Source organism: Engraulis encrasicolus, chromosome 11, assembly GCF_034702125.1.
Source record: "Engraulis encrasicolus isolate BLACKSEA-1 chromosome 11, IST_EnEncr_1.0, whole genome shotgun sequence".
Lineage (NCBI taxonomy): Eukaryota > Metazoa > Chordata > Actinopteri > Clupeiformes > Engraulidae > Engraulis > Engraulis encrasicolus.
In genome coordinates this window covers 48,429,130-48,438,397 of record NC_085867.1, presented here as the reverse complement: position 1 = coordinate 48,438,397, position 9,268 = coordinate 48,429,130, and the positions used below count along the sequence as shown (strand labels likewise).

At 40.0% G+C, this 9,268-nt stretch overlaps 1 long non-coding RNA gene across 1 annotated transcript; it reads left to right on the top strand.

The window, feature by feature from the left end:
- Nucleotides 1–1,391: 1,391 nt before the first annotated feature.
- Nucleotides 1,392–8,918, top strand: LOC134458478 (uncharacterized). The gene is made up of 3 exons (XR_010036585.1): nucleotides 1,392–1,614; nucleotides 6,518–6,584; nucleotides 8,871–8,918. It is a non-coding gene; the product is annotated as an uncharacterized LOC134458478 (long non-coding RNA).
- Nucleotides 8,919–9,268: the final 350 nt, after the last annotated feature.

The window sequence follows — 9,268 nt, the reverse complement described above, 5'->3', positions numbered from 1 at the left end:
AAAGTCAAAGTTCTAACTTGCTCTGTATTTCATGCTGTCAATATGAGATGCATTCTAATGTTGTGTGTTATTATTGCAGCTGAGAAGATGGCCAAGATATCCTTATTGCTGGATGGTAGCTCTGGTCGTAGTGGACCATATCTGCAAATGCTTCTGAACATTGACAGAATTTCTAAAGGTTAGCAACCATTCACAAATTTACACCACATGTATGTGTGTTTCAAATGTCTTAACAGTTTGAAGCACACACTGTTAATCAGAGATGCGTCCTGTTCATGCCGTGTGTTATTTTGACAGGATAGTTAAGGAATAATGGCAGCTGCCTGGTTACAGTACATTAATCCCCTTTGTAGCACCATGTCTAAAAATGCTGAGAAAAATCAGTTTGTAAATGTAAGCATTTTTTTTATAACTCTGCACCAAATGTGTGTTTCAAATGTCTACTATCTAACAGTCTGAATAACACACTCATACATGACATGACCAATATGTTATGTGCTCGGAGCGGCAGTTTACAAACGCACCCTTAAGGGCCGTACACACACGTCGCTGCTATTTACTCGCTACTTGCTCACTCGCCTACTTGCCACTCGCTCTGGGTGATTTTGTTTACTGGTTGTCATGGTTCCCGCTGTCCGCGCCAATAACGTCCGTACGAAACAAAATGTAGGCCTACGCTGTTTAACGTTGATCGTGTGCTGTGCACAACCATGCATATGAGCCTTTGATGGTGTACACTGTATTGGATGTATTTTCCTCAACACTTCAAAGTGTGATGGCGTGAGGAAGTTGGGTGGTCAGAACACCACAGGGGTAACGTCACCTGTCAATAATCTGTATCCTGCATTCCAATTGGTTACTCGCTTAACTCGCGTCGCTCGAAGATAAAATAAGTTTATCTCGGAACCCGCCCACATCGCATCGCTTGTACTCTCCTCGCCTACTCGCCAGCGAGACTCGCTGGAACACGTAGACATTCTATTGACTTCATCCGCTGAGCGAGTAACTAGCAGCGACGTGTGTGTACGGCCCTTTAGTGACCTTCTGCTGTTAGGCCAATGACACTGAGCCCACCGTTTCATTGATTGGGGTATTTGGGTTACATTTTGTCAATTTGTTGTATTTTCCAGGATCGTTGAGGACTCCTCCTCTATGTTTGACATCTTAGATTAGATTTAGATTTAGATTTAATTTCAAGTGATGAGTAAAATATCCAGAAAGAGAGACAATCTGCTCTTTTTGCCCTCCAGTTTAGCACACTGAATTCTTTGAGCCATCTGTTGTCAATCCGTCTGGGAAAATGATCAATGATATAAAACAAACAAACAAAAAAAAACATTTTACATGTATACAGACATGTATCTTTTAGATGTTTCATACTCTAGGCCTATTCATCATCATATTGTGTCGTGGTGGTGACGGTGTTATCATTTTTTATTATTTTCTTGTAATAATTAGGCCTATAAATGCATAATCATGTTCACGTTTTGTGCTGTCATGCTTTGCAGATGACTGAGAATATTACTGAAGGATCCTACATGGAAGCTGTCTGATTACACTGAGTGATTCCTCTGGTGTGGTGTACCTCAGAGAAAATAAACACTGTTGCAAGAGGTGAGTTTAAGTTCATGAATTCACACAAAACCAATCCATGTATTTTATAAAAGTCAAAGTGCTAAACATGCTATGTATTTCATGCTGTCAATATGAGATGCAAATTAATGTTGTGTGTTAATGTTGTGTGCAGCTGAGAAGATATCCTTATTGCTGGATGGTTGCTCTCTGGTCGTACTTGAGCCCCCTGGACCATGTCTGCAAATGATTGTGTTTGATATGAAGTACTATTTGTACATAGTTTGTTTGCACAGGCAAAACTCCTTCTTCTTGTGGACTTAGTTTTCGTTTTTGGAATATGACAGAACTGTAGGGTCATGCTTTTCTGGTAGTTTCATCAATAATTTTGGTTTCACTTTTATGATTGTATGTGAAGTAACTTGCTGTATATTTGTATATAGTTCGCTTGCAGAGACAAGACTCCTTGCTCTTGTGGATTTGTTCTTGACATAGGTTTCAGTTTTGGAATATGACAGAACTGTAGGGTCATGCTTTTCTGTATATTTGTATATAGTTCGTTTGCACAGACAAGACTCCTTGGTCTGGTCTTGTGGACTTGTTCTTGACGTAGGTTTCAGGTTTGGAATATGACAGAACTGTAGGGTCATGCTTTTCTGGTAGTTTCATCAATATATTTTTTTTTTTGTTCTGTGATTGCATGTGAAGTACAACTTCCTGTATGTTTGTATATAGTTCGCTTGCACAGATAAGACTCCTTGCTCTTCTGGAAACTTGACGTAGGTTTTAATTTTGGAATCTGAGGATTATATATGGATTATAGAATATGAAAATGGATTTTTGACATAGGACTCTATTTCCTAGTTAACAAGGGTATTGTAGATTTGTGGGGACACTAAATATGTAGACATGCTTGTGTGTTGTGCAGTCATTCAGATAGCATAAAGAAAGTGTACAAATCATCCACTAGATGGCACTGTCAAACCACAAATGGAAGAGCAGAGACGAATGATCCTAAGAATTAATTCTGATTGGGAAAATTGCACTTTTCATACATGAAAAGGGAGATCTTATCCATGGTCCACCATTTTGTATTTCCAGAAATAGACATTTTTAGCTGAAAAGCTTAATATACCGGTAATAATTTGGTCATACTAGTAAACATTACTTCATTACCGGTATTTAGTAAATATTAATGAAAACCAAGATAGAATTTGGCAGTAGACGGCACAGTTTCACTGAGCAACATAGTTGCAATACCTATTCTGGCCATCTTTTTAGAGCTTCTTATCTACTAAAGATGTACCGTAGACATGCTTGTGTGTTCTGCAGTCATTCAGATAACATAAAGAAATTGTACAAATCATCCACTAGATGGCACTCTAAGACCACAAATGGAAGAGCAATGACGAATGATGAATTAGGCCAGGGGTTCCCTTACATGGCAAGGTCCCCAGTATACTAGTGGATCTTAGCTGAGTCCCTCACCCTTAAAGGTGCACTGAGTAATATTTTAGTAGGTTCTTTTCAGAAGTTATACTGCCCATACACAAATGTTGCCTTTTTCGTGACTACTTGCCACCCCCATCACATTGTAAGAATTCATTGTGACTGGGAAAATGGCACTTTTCATACATGAAAAGGGAGATCTTATCCATGGTCCGCCATTTTTGAATTTCCAGAAATAGACATTTTAGCTGAAAAGCTTAACATAATTTGGTCATATTAGTAAATATTAGTTCATTATTTAGTAAATACTAATGAAAACCAAGATAGAATTTGGCATTAGACGGCACAGTTTCACTGAGCAGTATAGTTGCAATACCTATTCTGGCCACCATCCTACACAGTGCACCGTTAATATGGAATATTACTGCCAATAGGCCATCTTTTCCGCCCTTCACATCTCTATTGGCACATTCCTAAATCGTGGAAACATACTGTAAGACACATGGGTCTAAGAGGGTAGGCTATGCCTTTTCCCCCACACATATAGGCGTACACATTCTACATGAGGGGTGCTGGTCACAGGGCCAGTTTTTCAAAATTCCTTCCATTAACCCTTTAAGCGCCAAAGTCGCAGAATTGCGACGGTACGTCATCATGAACAAAAGCGCATGTAGATCAAACCAGCGGTCTTAATAGTGTTCATCCTCCCTACCAGTAGTTGGCAGACATGCTACCCTTTCAAACAAGACTACGATTGCGTCATTTTGTAGTTCACAGAGTCTTTGTGAAGCAGTAAAAGACGCGACCTGTGACGCGACCACAAAATGCGGAAGTAGCCACTTTGCGTCTTTGACTCGAGGCGTACGAGTTGGGTTTGTGTTGTTATCAGTGAACTATCAGCGAGCTATTTCATCATGGCTAGTGAGAAGTTGAATCGTGATGAAGTTCTGAGCATGTTATTTGCCTATTCTGACTCCGAAGGACAGTTTTTATCTCACGAGGAGGATAATGATCGGACGAGCACTCTTTGTTTACCGTGGCGAAACTTCCGAAGATGCCGACATGCGAAGCAATGATGTTCTCTAAGCACACACACACATTGAAACTCATTCTGTGACTTTATCCGATCTCAAGTGAGTCGGTGGTAGTGGCGAATGCAGTCGTAGTGTCCATACAGGTATTGGTGGAGGAATTAGGGGTGAGAGAAGTGGGTCTGGTAATGTTAGCTTGGGCTCCCTCCATTCAGCCCCCGGTTATGCGGGTAGCCACCTATCCGGACGCAAACGCAATAATCCTGGGATCAGACAAACACTGTTCACCAAGCAGCACACACGCACTCATTCTGTCCCTCTTTCTGACTTCTATTGGGTGGATGGCAGCGGCGAACGTGGCCATATCTCCGTATGGAGAGGTTTTGGTAATAGAACGCACGGTGAAGAGAAGACGCATAGGCAACCCTAAAACATGAATGTTTTAGACTCGTTGTTGACAATCAGACTGGTCACAGCGTTTTGACTGTCTTTGTAAGAGTTATACAAATCAGTAAAACAGCAAATAGAGACGAAAGAGGTGGCGATATATTTCCCTCAAACGGGGGAGAGGGTGGAAGGGCGCTGCGCTCTCCACGCGAGGGGGCGGGGATTGTGTTCCTGATCGGCTTCAGGTGTCAGGCTATAACGTAGCCTAATTACGTTGGACACAATACTATGGACATGATACTTGTGATTTCATACCCATTATGTTGACAGTTTGCCCATTAGTTTTGTGAAATGTAAGTGACAAACTGTAGAAGTCACTGAGCTAGACTGTGCCATGATCAACCATTTTACTGCCTATACAGCGCCTGCTCCAAAGGCCATAGTAGGCTATACAGATGTAAAAATAGGCATAAATATGAATTGAATATGTGTGTGCTGACCCTTTCTGTGAAAGTTTCACAAGCTAAAAAGGTACAGGTTACAGATACAAACATGTTCGGCCCTCCAGGCAAAAAATTGTTGCATTATATATTTCAATATTATCGCATTAGGCCTATATTATTGCAATATTACAATATATACTATATATATTCTGCCTAAAACTACTTATTTCCTTGACCATAGTGTATGTGCACTATGTGATAGTAATGGAATGTCAAATATTGCTAAATAAATTCAATAATCTATTGAAAATGATCAATATTTTCCAAAAATTATTAAAAATTCAAAATGGCCGCCACCGTATGACATCATAATATGCAAATTAGGTATGCATATTTACTCCCAAAATAATCTTGGGGTCATCCCCAATATTTGTCTAATTGACAGTCAAGCTCTATCTGTTACCAGTGTCAAGCCACAGTCATTTGAATTTATCATGCCAACATTCAGCTTTTTTGAAAAATAAATTGTGGCGCTTATATACTATATATATTCTGCCTAAAACTACTTATTTCCTTGACCATAGTGTATGTGCACTATGTGATAGTAATGGAATGTCAAATATTGCTTATTAAATTCAATAATCTATTGAAAATTATCAATATTTTCCAAAAATTATTAAAAATTCAAAATGGCCGCCACCATATGACGTCATAATATGCAAATTAGGTATGCATATTTACTCCCAAAATAATCTTGGGGTCATCCCCAATATTTGTCTAATTGACAGTCAAGCTCTATCTGTTACCAGTGTCAAGCCACAGTCATTTGAATTTATCATGCCAACATTCAGCTTTTTTGAAAAATAAAGTGTGGCGCTTAAAGGGTTAAAAGGACTGAACAACATATTACACATTTATGTCTATATTCACATTCATTACACATTCATTTCTATATGCAGCCCGATGTCTCCTCTGCTGTGTCAAGGAAGGCCTGTCACCTAACTCATTACAACTGTAAAACAAAGCCTGGGGAATATTAGTACACTCATCCCAACTGTCCCTTCTCTTAATGTTTTTTTTGTATTGCTCCCAAACCCAAGTTAACTACAACAACTTGACTAGGCTTTTGATCCCTCTGTCTTTCAAGCACTTGTGGTTGTGGTTCAAGCACTTGATGTATTTACTCCAGGAGGAAAATGCGAAGGAAATTGTAATTCAAATCGTTTGTAACAAAAACGGAAATTGGTAAAAAAAAAAAAAAATAATAATAATAATAATATTTTTTTTTCCTTCTTTTTTTTTTACTTTCTTTTTTTCGTAAACTATGGCGGCCAAATTTAAACTATGGCGGGCAGCCATAGTTTACTCACTGTAAGGGAAACACTGGTAGTGTGAATTCGTAGAGGGATGCGATTTGACATTGGTGAAACCCCAACATCATACAAATTAGATGGTCCCAAAGCTTTCACGAAAAGATCAAATTTGGCAATAGGCAGCACAGTTTCAATGAGAATCATAGTTGCAATACCTACTCTGGCCACAAACGTACATGGTGCACCTTTAAAACAACTGTGAATCCCAGTGTAATGTAATGTAATGCTGCAAGATGCTAAGTGTGTCTGTCTTTTTTTTTAGGTCACTGCTACTGCAGCAGATGTCGCAAGTCTTTCTCTGCCCAACGCCCCAAGGCTGTTTGCACTTGGTAAGGTGAACACAATGGAATGAGTAATTAAGCTTAGTCAGATACTTTTGTCAGATACTGACTTAAGTCAGCACAGACTTTAGCCAACAATGAAACCAGTTGGAATGTCACACTTTTTTCCAGGTCAAAGTTGGAGCGTTCCTATTCATTTTTTCTACAGGGAGACATTAAAAGAGATACTAGGTGAATAGGCTAAAATTTGAGTAGTTTGAGTAAAACTTCAGTAGCTAATTCAAACTTTGACAAAGATTTTTTTTGTAGCCTATTGCAAGTTGTCTGAAAATGATGATTAAATATGCATGAGATGACAACCAGGCAAGTGTTGAGGGGGTGTTAGGAGACTGATGAGAGGAGGGGTGCTTAGTGTCATTTGGGGGCATTTTGGCCTATTTTATTTTTAATAGGCCTACTAAGGGTTTTGATGAGGTCAATGGGGTGTTGGGGAAACTTACTATGAGAACCACTGCTCTATCATGATAAAAACCTATTTTATCAAGCTATCTACCCAACCCGCCATCAGACATGACAGCTAAGTCATGGAGTAAGGTTGGCAGTTCTCATGTTCACTGTCCCTTGGTCGCTAATAACTACAGTATGCTCAAAATTCACCATTTATGACTTTTTTTTTAGCTAAATCCTCTCCCCCCTAGTCTGAGACTGTTATGCAAGATCATCCACTGCGCACAACACACACGTGTGCACCTGCGTTTGCGCGCTTGCACTGCGCCGCTCCGCCCCGCGCCGCGCCGCCCCGCGCCGCCCCGCGCCGCGCCGCGCCGCGCCGCGCCGCGCCGCGCCCTTGTCACCTTTTTCACCCCTGACCTGTTTGCATGCAGTTTCTACATGGCGCTTCGCGTGCATAGTAGGCTGTATCAACATGGTATAATTTCGCAACATCGGCAACCTCGTATGCATTTAAGATAGTGTTAGTCATGTCAACGTTATTGTTTTGAAACTGAAAGATGTAATTGCTGTCAATACCAACAGACAGTCAATTAGTTTCTAGTCGCTGAAACACCTTAAATAACAGCGACAGATAAGAGAGAAGGTGGGAGTCTTTGACAGTGAGAGAAGGCGGGACATATCTCATGCCTGGTTTTTTTTAATTGACAAGTTTTTTTTTCTTCTTGTAGGCCCATGTAGACCATCCTAATTTGAGTTTCTAATTTCTAATATATTCGTTTCAGTAGCCTACAATCTTAAATAGCCCTAGTGTAATATTGTATGCAATAATTTGTTTCAGTAGGCCTACATTGGATAGGCATAGCCTACTACTGTAGGCCTATACAATTTAGACTGATAGGTTGGCAAATAGCCTACATTTCCATTGTGGAATATTATATTGGACCTACATAGGTTATCTACACAGTACATATGCAAATTATAATTAATTATTTTATTTTATTAATTTATAAAATATTTTTATTTTATTTATTATTATTATTTTTGGATTTCGCGCGCTATGCGAATAATCACAGAAAGTCATTGAGTTAATGCGATTAAAGATTTTAATTTTTGCCCACCCCTAATTGAAAGAAAAAATGTCTGCACACTTAAATCCCCTTTGTGTTCTTATAGGCCAAGCTTTCGGTCTACTGACCTTCCTCAGGGCTCAGTCCGGCTAAACACAGATGCCCACCCCTAATTAAAAGTAATCCGTTATGTTACTACGTTACCCATAAATAACAGTAACGCGTCTACTCGTGCGTTACCAACAATTAAAACTCGTTTGGGATGCGTCTCCGCCTTCAGCAGCCGCCTGCAGCAGCCTCCTTTAGATGCACCGGAAGTGCTGCATGTTAATCAATCATTGTAACTGTGGGATGATGACAGGACATTGTCAGCATATTGCACGTTTGATTTGACATTGGACATTGGATAACAACAGGCATTCCCTAAACAAGACCGGAACTTGAATTTAAACTCGACAGTATATGTTTTTTGAAATTGTCCCTCCCTCCCCCGGCTCCGTGTGTGTGTGTGTGTGTGTGTGTGTGTGTGTGTGTGTGTGTGTGTGTGTGTGTGTGTGCTTGGTGAACAATGTCTGTCTGATCCCAGAATCATTGCATTCGTGGATAGGCAGCTAGCCGCATCACCGGGGGATGAATGGAGGGAGCGCTTATACTGTTTTTACGCAGCATGCATCAAGCATAGAAATAGGAACAACATGAAATATCACTTCAATAAGACTAACCAAAATTGGGTGTGAAAAAGGCTGGATAGTGTAAGACTCACGAGAATTAAACTTTTTTCAGAATTCCTAATTGTATCCTATTGTGATTACAGGTTCATTCTCAGAATAAACCCAGAGGGCTCCAAATGCCAGGCCAAGTCATATCACCAGCAAGAAGACCGGTAAAAAGGTGCAAAGGAAGAGCAGCAGTGTCAACCCTGTTGTTGCGTCATTCATCAGGGAACTTGTTGATTTTGACTGGCTGAATTATTAATGCTTGACCTTTTGAAGTTCCAATCACTTGTTTCTTTTAAGTAGTTCAGTCCGAGCATTGCACCAAAGGCTCGAGGCCCTGTTGTTCTTGCTGTGTTTTCCCCCCTTCTCCCCGTTTCAAAACTTATTTGGCACAGTTTTTCGATATTGTGTCATGTATAAGACTTTTAAAAGAGTGACTCTATTGCGCACCCTAGCACAGAGATGTTCGGGGCTGGAATATAGTTATAGTTATAGA